Source organism: Lactuca sativa, chromosome 8 (assembly GCF_002870075.4).
Source record: "Lactuca sativa cultivar Salinas chromosome 8, Lsat_Salinas_v11, whole genome shotgun sequence".
Classification (NCBI taxonomy): Eukaryota; Viridiplantae; Streptophyta; class Magnoliopsida; order Asterales; family Asteraceae; genus Lactuca; species Lactuca sativa.
In genome coordinates, this window is record NC_056630.2 from 235241835 (window position 1) to 235254444 (window position 12610).

Genomic DNA, 12610 nt, shown 5'->3' on the forward strand with positions numbered 1-12610 from the left:
AGCTGGAAGTAACTTCTCAGTTAAGTGGTTGGAACTGAGAGAGTTAGATCCGAATCATGGGCATTAACCAGATTGGAGAGAATAGCGAAGACATCAGAGACACAACTCTTGATGACGGGTCGCTCCGACTTGAGAGAATCGATCTCCTTATTCATCTGGGTTAGCTTAACGGACTGAACTTCAAGCAAAGTAGTTTTGCGAGCAAGTTCATCCATAATCTTGTTCTCCATGGCAAGTTCAACTTGAAGTTTGTCAAGGCGAGAGGTGATAGAAGACAGAAGAGTTGCTTGGTTGGCTAAAAGAATGTTTCGCACCGAATCAAATTTATCTTTCTCATCTCGAAGAGATGTTGACAGTGATTTAATGGCACTTTAACCTTTTTGGTGTTAGTCGCTGCAGCTTCTTTAAGAGATTGTAGAAGAAGCTTGACATCTGAAATGAATGTGGCTACGTCTTCTGAAGTTTTCTTACAAGACAAAGTGGAGGCATCGACAACCTTGGTTGCATTCTGGATAGACTCATCATGCTGTTAGAGGGTTGTTTCAATAAGGGCTTGAACAACCATATCCGAGTAAGCGGATGTGGAGGAAGAGGAAGAGGAACCGAGCAGCTTGTCAAGCTTTTCACTTAAATCTTTTAATTGTCGCTTTGTAAGGGGAGCATCATCATCATCCTCACTTTGAACTCGATAAGGGCTGTAGAATTATGTTTCGAATTCAAGTTCTGCGCCACCAAGAACTGGGAAAGAGTTTGAGGAAGGAGATTGGGAAATGCGTTTGGAAGTGATAGGGCTTCGGTTTTTGAGGTAGGTGCCGCCGTTTTAGATACGTTGACACGAACCATAGGTCCGGGTGTGTTGTTGTTGTGGAAGTTGTTTAAGTGAAGATTGGTGGAGGGAGAGGGGCAGTAGAGGAAGGTTGAGAAGAAGTAGGTGGTGGAATTGGTGCAATGGAAATAAGGACGAAAGTATAAGATGGAGAAGGAGGAGGAGTTGGAATGAAGTCATTGAGTTGTACCTCGGGAGATGGAGAACGTGGAGGCGAATCTCCTCTCTGTGATCCTTCAAGGTTAGCATCTTCACCTTCGGCTGTTTTGTCGCGATCGTGATCGGAAGGAACGTGATCTGAATCACTAGGTGAAGCTTCCTTCGGCTTCCTTGCCATCTTCTTCACCTTTCGCTTCTTTGGAGCAGAAGAAGCTGCTTGTTCGGCCTTACGCTTTTTGTGCATAAAGACTTTGGAGGACTGACCTTCTTTCTCCTGCTTCTTTGGATCAGGCTTATTCCCATGTTTTTCTGGTTTATCAACAACATCCAGCGCACTTTGCATCTCAGGAGTTAATTGCCTCGGTCCTTTAGGTGGGAGGGTCCTGTATTCGGCTATGACCTTGCTTTTGGTAGTAACGCACCTGTACATCGATTTAGGAATGGAATCGATAAATGAGAATTTGGTTGGATCGGAGACTATGATCTTCATTGTGTGAAAAGTTGCAATCGAAAATCTTAAAGCGTCCTCCATGACTGGAACATTAAGCTTCTCAATAGCTCGATGAGTGACAAGAGTCCAAAACACGCCACAAGAAATTTCATAGTGTCGAGAAGAAGAATTGAGGCTTTGTACCAGTTGGGACCATAAAATAGGTCCGTAGACCAAGTTGATGTCGTCATAAAGACCATAGAGTAAGGTCATGAATATCTTGCTAGCCCCACCTGATTCATCAACCCTTTGAGCAAATGCCTTGAAAACAAGTGTAAATAATCCATTCCACTGTGATGCGAGGCAAGATTTCTTGATCTTGGTCACCGTTTTAAGAAGATCAGTATACCCCATATCGTAAAACATTGTGAAAAGTTGAGTCGCGGAGATGGAGTTAGGATTAACCAAGGAATCATCAGAAGCCGGCTTTAAGAGGGAGCAAAATCGAACTCTGGAGACGGATGTTTTGTGATTGAAAATCTCAAAGAAAATACCTTCCTTAATCTTTTCATAAGAAGCCATTGTATAGACTAGAGAGAGAAAAGACATCGGAACTGATTCCACTTGGGTCATAGCAATCACGAGTGGTGAATATTTGAGACATTCAACCACTTGGATCATATAGGGATCATAAAAAAAGGATTCAGATCGATAATCAGGTTTTGGTTGGTCATGATGGTCAACAGAGAGGATGAGGCAGTTAGTTCATGAACGGATGAAGATTCAACCATTATTATAGGTGTTAAGAAGAAGATGAATAGTAGAAGTTTGTCGGTGTGTTCTTGAGAAAGTTTGGAAGTGGTAAAGTGGTACAATAGGTGTAAGAAAACCTTATATACTATTCCCAGGAGAGAGAAAGAATCCATAGTAATGATGATACGATCTTCTGAATCGGCGCCTGAAAAAGCGCGATTTGACAGCTACGTTTCCCTAGGAAGACATCATCAGGCATGATCTTAGGAACCGTTTCAAATTCACGCGCCCGTTGCAAATCTTATCCAATGACTCGGTTTGAAATCTTATCTTGTTACCACCGTTCCAACTTCAATAAAGTTTCAAATCCATTTTCAAATTGTGACAAAACCTTTCGCTTCATATAAGGCTGGCAATCTTCGTGCAAGAGCGTGCCAATAGAAAAGAAATAAAGAAAAGTATCTATGGGATTTAAGTGATGTCTATTTAGACACGAAACTATTGATCCTGGGCACGAATCACTTCCTTCTTAGTCATGAGAGACTTAGAAGTGTTTGTGTGGTTTCCCGTTGAAATACGATCAAATGTTTAAGAAGAAACATAGAAAGGCATATTTTCAAATGTAAGCAATAAGGGGAGGCTTAGCTTCAACCGAACTTCAGTACTTGACATAAGACCAAAAGTTAGATGAAGTACTTGTAAGACCAGTGTGGCCTATGAAACAAGTAGGTTTAATAATATATTCAGTGACTTGGTAATATTGATGTTGAAATCTTAAAAAAATAAAAACTGGATCTTTTGGGTAGAAAAGTCTTGGTGTTAGACTGATTCATAAAGATCACACAAAAATAAAAAAGATTTCATGATATAGACCATCAAAGTGGTTTCGTTAAATCATGGGTGAAAAACTAAAACTTTGGAGTGTTCACCGTCAATTCGTTTAAGGCATTGGATTTTCGGTCTCACTTAACACGTGGTGAGACGAAACTAAGATCATCAACACAGATTTTGTGTAACCATAAACCTCAGTGGTAAATGCTGACAGTCTCAAGGGTTACGATCATGAACCAAAATGAGATGGAGATATAAGAATAGGTGGTTAAAGAACCGAAAGTACCTCTGCTATGAAAGACGGACGAAGCAGATAACTCTTAACTCAATGTGAGAAGAGTAAGGTAGCTCATGACTTGAGTGATTTTATCAGCCTAATTGGGAAGAAAGGATTTGTATATATCAAATCAGTAAGGCTTCACTCGAAGTCTTTTTCGGTCGACATGCAACAACATGCCTCTAGGGACACTTAGCTAGTACATAGATAAAGAGTGTTATACCTGCCCCAACTCCATATTGTAAGTGCATCTGTGAAACTGAAATACAATATTTTGGAATTTTCGAATTATTTGAGAAAATAAAAGAAAAATAATTAAACAAAAAAAATATATTTTTTTTATTTTAAAAATTCCGAAAAAGAAAAAAAAATTGGATTTTGGAAATTAATTGAAGACAAAAAGTAGAGTAAGCAGAAGATATACATAGTATACAAAGGACATGTAAGTTCCAAACCATAAGATGAAACAATTGCTCGCTTTGAAAAATTATAAGAGGCGAAATAGACCAAGCCTTTGGTTCATTTCGGTTCCCGAAAAATTAGGAGCCGAAATAGACCGAGCGTTCGGTTCATTTCGGTTGTTAGAGAATTTTAAGAAAGCGAAAGCGAAAGTTATACTTAATGAAATGAGTGTGGTTTTGGAACTGACTCAACTTCCATCATTCCTAAGCCTTGTAGTATTTTATTAAACGATGCTTCAGGTAAGGCCTTAGTAAAGATGTCATAAATTTGATCAGAGGACCAAACGAAGTGAATTTCAACATTCCCATCTTCTACGTGATCCTTGATGAAGTGATATCTCAGTGCTATGTGTTTTGTCTTGGAGTGTTGCACTGGATTATGACAAATTCTGATTGCACTTTCAGAATCGCAATAAAGAGGAATCTTCTTCATATTCATGCCATAATCTCTTAATTGGCTTTGGATCCAAATGACCTGGGAAGTACAAGATGTTGCAGCAATATATTCAGCTTCGGCTGTTGAGAGTGAAACACATGTTTGTTTCTTGGATTGCCAGCTGACGAGTTTACCTTCGAGGAATTGACATCCGCCTGTAGTGCTCTTTTGGTCCAAACCGCATCTTCCAAGATCAGCATCAGAGAATGATTGAATGAAGAACCCTGATTTAGCAGGATACCACAGAGAGAGATGTGGTTCACTTCAAATATCTGAAGATGTTCTTAACAATCATCATATGAGGTTCTCGTGGATTAGCTTGGAACCTGGAACAGTAACAAACATAAAACATAATATCTGGTCTACTAGCTGTTAGATACATTAGAGACCCTATCATTTGCCGATAGAGAATGATATCAACAACCGGTTTATCCAAAGATGGTGTTAACTTTGTTCCAAATGCCATAGGAACCTTTACTTTGGAATCTCCCATCATGCCAAACTTAGCTAGTAAGGTCTTCGTGTAAGCCTCCTGATTGATAAATATGCCTTTGGGTCCCTGTCTAATATTCAAGCCAATGAAAAAGTTAATTGGACCCATTGAGCTCATCTTAAACTTAGTCTCCATCAAATTCCTGAATTCAGCTGTTAGGCTGGGATTCGTGGAACCGAAGATGATGTCATCATCGTAAATTTGGACGATCATTAAGTGGTCAACCTCTTTCTTGCGAAAGAAGGTTGGGTCAACCGAACCTTGTTTAAACATGGACATCTTTAGAAATCGAGTAAGAGTTTCATACCAGGCTCTAGGAGCTTGCTTCAAACCATAAACAACTTTATCTGTAATATAGCAATGATTAGGATACCTTTCGTTCACGAAACTTGGTGGTTGCTCAATATATATAGTCTCCTCTAGTTCTCCATTTAGGAAGGCACATTTGACATCCATTTGAAATACTTAAAAGTTTTTGTGTGCAGCATATGCCAGAAAGATTCGCACTGATTCTAACCTTGCTACAGGAGCAAAGGTTTCTTCATAGTCTATACCTTCTTCCTGACAATATCCCTTCATAACCAACCTTGCTTTATTACGAATCAAATTTCCTTCTTTGTCCATTTTCTTTCTAAAAACCCTATTTAAGCCAACTACAGATACATCCTTTGGTGTGGGAATTAATCTCCAAACACAGTTTCGCTCAAACTAATGGAGCTCGTCTTACATTTCATGTAGAGAATCGGAGTGATCGAGTGCAATATTAACCGTTTTTGGTTCTATTTTTGAGATGAACGAATTGAACATGCAAAATTCTACTTCTGAGAACAGAGCAGTTTGCTTCGCTTTTATATGAGACCGAGTAAGAACTCCCTCAGAGGATTCACCGATTACTTGAGTTTTTGGATGATCTCTTGTCCATTTCCTCTTCCAATTCTGATTGTGTATCCGAATCATCATTCGTATTATGATTCTCCCCCTCGAATGATGAGACGGTTTCAACATCAGGATGAGAATGCTCCCCCTCTAATGGGACTTCATGGGTCTTTGATGGTGATGGATTTTCCCTTTCGAAAGACGAATTGGGGTTATTTGATGTGGATGAACCCTCCCCCTGGAATATAGAACTCTCTTTTGGAGGTTCGCTTGGAGCTGGCTGTTCGGTTGGTTCTTGATGTTCACTTTCCATTTCTTTTGCTGCTTCATCAATAATTTTCTTTAATTTGTCTATCTTGTTGTCAGTTGCCTTTGTCTCAGAATGAATTTCTCTCTCTGGTTCATCAAAGAGCAACATGAATTCTTCGAATAGATTGGAAATTGGAATCGAGAATGGACTTGATTTTGGAAAGATTTCCTCCGTTGGACCTTTGCTTGATTGAAGTTTCTTCACGTAATCATCATCAAAGGTCACATAGTAAGTTTCTTCAATTTTCTTTGAACATTTATTCAGAACCCTATATGCCTTTGAAGTTAGCAAGTAACCAAGAAAAATCCCTTCACTTGCCTTTACATCGAACTTGTTTTGGTTTTCTTTGGAGTTGAAAATAAAGCATGTTGAATCGAACACATGGAAGAACTTGACATTTGGCTTGTGATTATTCAAGATTTCGTATGGAGTGATGGAAAATCGTTTATTCAGGAAGGATCGGTTATGCGTATAGCAGGCAGTAGCTATTGCATCAACCCAAAAGTACAAAGGTAAGGAGGCGAAGCTGATCATAGTTAGGGCTGCTTCACACAGAGAGCGGTTTCGCCTTTCAACTATGTCGTTCTGTTGTGGAGTGTAGGGAGAAGAGATGTTGTGAGACACTTCCTTATCAACCAGAAATTCTTCGAACTCTTGATTTTTGAATTCCAACCCGTTGTCACTTCGGACATTTCTAACCACCGTTCGCAGTTGAAGTTCCACTTGCTTTATAAATGCTTTGAGCTTTGGAGTCGCTTCTGATTTATGTTTAAGAAAGAAAACCCAGGTGAAACGTGAAAAGCCATCAACAATTACTAAAATGTACTTACTACCACCGATGCTTTCAATTGTTGAAGCACCGCACAAGTCGATGTGTAGAAGTTCAAGTGGTTCGATGATCTTTGTGTTAACACGTGTCGGATGACCCTTTCGGCTTTGCGTTCCCATCTCGCATGCAGCGCACACGTGTTCCCTATCAAATTTGAGAAGTTGAAATCGTCGTACATGATTGTGACAACCCAAATTTTATTCCGTTACATTACCCCGTTACCGTTAACAGAATATTCCATTTTATAAAAGTTCCGTTAATTTGAGGTCGTAAAATAAATAAAGGTTTTATTTATTTATATTCTATGTCGTTATTCGTCGTAATAAAATAAAGTAAAAACACTTAGATTACATTTCCATATTAATTTGGAAAAAGTAAATTTTATTACGACCACTAAATCGTGTGTGACCAAAAGCCCCGTATAACGGCAGTATCGGGTAGATTTCCACTGAGCTCCAACTCCAACCCATATATAAGGGGGAATGGACTTCATTCCACCCCTTTTCACTCTCTCTTTATACTCTCTCTCATACAAGCCTGATTTCGCCTCAAATCCACAACCAAACACCTCCAAATCATAAGTCCCCTTACCCTAGCTTGTTCTAAACATTATGGATTGTAGTTATACCCCAAAAATCGAACTTAAAAGCTAATAAAGAGGAGTTTACGGCCTAAGATCCTCCTTAGGGCGTAAACCCCTTAAATGAGGCCAAAATGACCCAAATTTGTCCCCTTGAGCTTAGGAACCAATTGAGGATTTAGCCTAGGAGTGTTTGAAACATAAAACAACAATTTTTGGGGCTTAAAAGAGGGTTTACGGCCCAAGCACAAGCTTATTGCCATAAACACCCTCTAAACTTGTTAAATCAACTCTAAAACACTCCCAAACCACCCATAGGCTTAAGACATAAATTAGGGACTTGCTATTTCGGGTTTGGAACAATTTAACACTAAGAAATGAGGGGTAAAAAGGAGTTTATGGCCCAAGCACATGCTTAGGCCGTAAACACCTCCAAATCATGTCAAATGGTAGTTTTAATCCCCCGAAATGGCCTTATACTTCATTATAAATTACTAGGATTGAAAAAGGGCCTTAAACTTCCATAAAATCAAGGGATAGGAGTTCACGGCCGTGAACTCCCATAGAGGTGGTTCATGGGCCGTAAAATCCCATTTGGTCCCTTTAAAATCCTTAAATCCACTTATACATTTTAGATTTGGACCTAGCAAAATTCCACAATCAATATATGGCCTTTAAACATCCTAGAACACCCTCACCATGAGTTTACGGCCGTAAACTCATGGGGAATTGTCCCAGGGCCGTAAACACCATATAGAGAGTTTACTCTTGGAGAGCAAACTCCATTCCTAAGCCATTCACACCCTTAAATGTTACCCGGGACACCCCAAACACTTAACCAAAGTGTTTTCCGCTCCTTAGAGTGCGTATACTTGTTTAATTAGTATTAAATGTACTAATTGTATGTGAATATATGTTATCATATGTTAAATAGGTCACTAAGTGTGTCCAATTCTTTACTTGACACCGAGCACCCAACCAGCACCTTCGTCGGATCCACGTACACCAGGTGAGTTCATACCCCTGAATGAACCTTTTAAATGTTTTTACATGTTTTATAGGGGGAATACAAGTTAAACATGCCAGTTATCATATCCATCACATGTGATTGATAACCCGCATGCACAAGGATTTACCACACTGTAACTGTTTTACCGAGTAGGATACTATAAATGGTTTTCTAAAATGTTTTCACTTGTTCAAAACTCTTACTTATACCATTTTATCAAAGTTCATTTGAAACTGATTTATGAAAGGTTTCCATAGAATTTCTAAAGGTTTTCAAACTTATTTTACCAAAGAATACCAAGTTGTGATTTCCTTAAGTATAAAGGTTTTTCTAAGGTTTTCATCAAAGTTCTCTTTCATGTCGTATACTCTTACTTGTTAGATACCATTGCTTCGCTTTTACTTAGTTTAAACTCCTACTTAATAACGTTTCCACTTCGTGATACACTTATACCTGTTAACGCTGATACTTCACGATCCGGTTATCCCACACTGTTCGCTTATACATCACGATCCGGTTATTCCACACTGTTCGTTTATACATCACGATTCGGTTATTCCACACTGTACGCTTATACTTCACGATTCGGTTATACTTCACAATACGTTTCCACTTGTTACACACTCAGATGTAGTTAGATGTATGCTTGTGCTTGTATAGATGCATATAAATAATGATTGAAGGACTTAGGAAGGCTTGTCCGCCCTATTTCCTTTTCTTCGTTGAGATGTGGTCTGGTGGGATCGGATGGCCGTCCGAAGGTCGTTTGGTTCATTAGTTATTTATTATGTATGTGAGCATAGACATATAGGTTTACTCTTGTCAGTTCAGTTATGAGTCTCTACCTCTAGTTCATCACTTATATTGGAACCCACTACCCACTATTTAGGATGCATCTTCGGGACACGGCCTTCTCCGTCGTCTAGTTGGTAACCAGAGTCTCCTGTAGGGAGAGCGGGCATTGTATGTATAGATCTATACGGGATTGAAACCCCCGCACCCTGACTGCTAGCTACAGTCCACGGCCTACCAAGCCAAGGGGTGACAAATGTCACATTTTATAGACGATTGAAGGGTGTCAGGTATTCTAGTGTCGGTTAGTATGGTTACGAGTATCCTAGGTTACCTTATAATTCATGGCCTTAAGGTAATGGTATTTTACACTGTATTTCACACTGTATTTTACACTATATGTTAGAAACCCACTATCAGAGTCACACTGTTTTAGACCTTGCTAGCCGTATCTTTTATTTGATACCGTCTGGGGTCTGTATCCTCTGTTTTAGACCTTACTAGCTGTATCTTTCATTTGATATTGTCTGGGGTCTGTATTCTTGTTTTAGACCTTACTAGCTGTATCTTTCATTTGATACTGTCTGGGGTCTGTATCCTACGTTTTTAGACCTTGTTAGCCGTACCTTTCATTTGGTACCGTCTGGGGTCTGTGTCTCTTTCGTTAGACTGAGCCAGGCGTGTCATTCGTTCGATACTCTCCTGGAGTCTATGATTCCTCTTGCCTTAGTCACAGTCTTCACTGCTGAGGCATAGGTTATTTTCCCTGATTTCTCCTGCTTTCTTTAATAATCAAATTTTGTATTTTGATAGTCATAGCGATTAAGGGAAAACTACTTTTTACCACATAACTTCGTCCAGTCTTGGTAGAAGACTGCTTTTATTAAAGAAAATATAGGATTTTCTGGAAAAGACACTGATGTAATGGACGCTCTAAAACTACCACTTTTATTAAAGTTATTTGGATAAAATGACACTAAATACTTATGAACTCACCAACATTTGTTAAAATGTTGATACTCGCTTTTCAAATAACTTGTATTCTCAGGTCAGCATTAGACAGGTACATTCCCGGAGCTGTTGATGGAGATAGCTTAGTACCAAGCTGTACTTATTCTATTACTTGTATTACGTTGGTGTATTGTAATGTAAACCATGTAAAAATATTACTATTAATGCAATGTTTTGTTGTACTTTGATTACTATAATGCATGTGTTGTGATACTTGACATGACGTCATCCACCCCAGAACGTTTCCGCCGTTCCGGTTTTGGGGTGTGACAGATTGGTATCAGAGCATTGTTTATAGTGAGCTAAGTATATCAAATCATAAAAGATATATAGCCTATAAATACTTAGGGATAAAACACTCTGACCAAGAATTATACTTTAAAATATAACCATATTTTACCAAAGTATAAGAACATCCAGAATCTAAACACCCGAACACAAGTATCACATGAAGAACAATAATAAAAGTCTTCAGATGTTGAGCATTACCGTCAAACGTGGGCAGTTATGTAATCGTAAGCTGGAATAAATGTAACCTGATCAAGTACATTTATTCGAGATGCGATGAACATGTGCTTAGGAGTGATAGTGGTGTTGCAACAGGCCTGAAACTTACCAACTAGGAATGCTAGAGCCAAACATAAAGTTAAAATACTATAGGAGTATTTTGGAACACTAAAAGACTCACACAAATCCCAGAATCACATTCAGAAGATAAGAAAATCAACAAGAAATTAAAATACCATAGGGGTATTTTAGAAGCCATAACTAACCTTGTGTGAAGAACTAAAAAGATCCTTATTGATATACCTACAACTACAAAGGGTATACTCCCAAGGTTATATATAATAAGGATCCCATAGGCTAAGAATGTGTGGTTTCGCTCTACTTCCTTTTCCTCGTTGGGATGTGGATATAGAGTATTATCACATATTCGAAGGCCTATCGGATCTAAGCTATATATGATTTTTATACCCTGTGTAATCGTAGCAGGACTCGATATGGATCATCCAGTGAAATGTTAATAATCTTTTAGGATTCTTTAGACATTTCCATTCTCGCACGAACCCTGTAGACAACCCTATCCACTTCAGTACTCGGCATAAGAGTTGATTCAGACCCCGAGGAGGTTCATTGAGAAGCATTCCTGTTCGGAAATAAATGAAATGGGTCGAGACTATTGAATTCACCAAGTGCCTATATCTTTTTAGGGACATCGGTGAAAAACTCGCCTAAACTTCCGAGATTTCCAGCCATCCATCATGAAGTGATGACACCCAGAGACGGATTCGGAAGTGAGGCGGAGTAGAAATTCAATATGTCTTCACAAGAGAAGAACCCTAGGTAACTACCTGAAGAAAACCAATGTCGATTTCAGTCAAAGCTACGAGGTAGACAGAGGAGCCAGTACATGGAACCCGAGAAGTGTCTTTTCCTCGTGTTCGTAACGCTAATACACCCATAAAATAATACAAATTAGTGAGTTAGTGATTACACTACTCACGCTATGTGTTAGGTAAATCGTCGTTTCCCATTGCCATTCACACGATTAGAGCGGATCCCCGCACCTCTATTGAGAGTATTTAGCCATAAGCCATCATAAGCCTCTCTTTCCGCAGTTTCGTTCCGAACTGTTCTCAAATCTTTCCAGGCCGGAGAGTGAAACCTTTCCCAGTATAAAGGTAACTTAGTAGGAACGACTCCCATCTTATGGCCTTTTTCCAATACTTACACTCCTACCTTGATTACCAGGACTACATCATAGGGATGTAGGTTGACACTCAGACAACTAGTACCCGAGGCACGGGAAAAATTTATGCCTAATACAGTCAGGAAAGATATGTCCAGGGTTAGTCATCATCTCTCATTATCTTGTATTCCTTTCCGTGTAGGAAAAACCATGCCATGAAAGAAGCGTAACCAGTCCGCAAGCAAGAAACCTACTCTTTTATTCGATGAAGCTACATTCCAAGCTGCAGTCTCGGCAGCCGTAGCAGTTGTCATGGCTCACCTGAATGCTAACAACACTAATGTTAGCAAGGGCCTTATCGGGATTTCCGATCCTAGCAATGGACAGCAGCAACCAACCCCTGCATACCCAGCCACCCAAGAACCTCAACCGATTCCACTAAAGAGAAAACTCAAGATCGAGGAGGGAGGTAGCTCGACTCAAGGACCTTCCGGAGGGCAACGAGTTGAGGCAGTCAATACCCCTGTCCATCCTTCCCTCCTGACTTCAAAACGACCATACCTAGGAAACCTTCCCCACTGCGGCATGTGTAGCTACCATCATCATGGTATATGTTGGGAACTCTTATGTGCTAGGTGCAACTGTTGGATTAGTGTCTAAGTCCATAACTATTTTGGTATGTACTTGACCCGATGGTGCATGGTCCTTTTGGGTTGCCTTCACCAAAGCAACTTGATAGGATGAATTATGGAGAGAAAGGATTAAATATGATTTATTAATATATTATGAGAATAATATATTAAAGGAGAAATCATATTGTTTAATTAATATTAGTCAATAATTAATT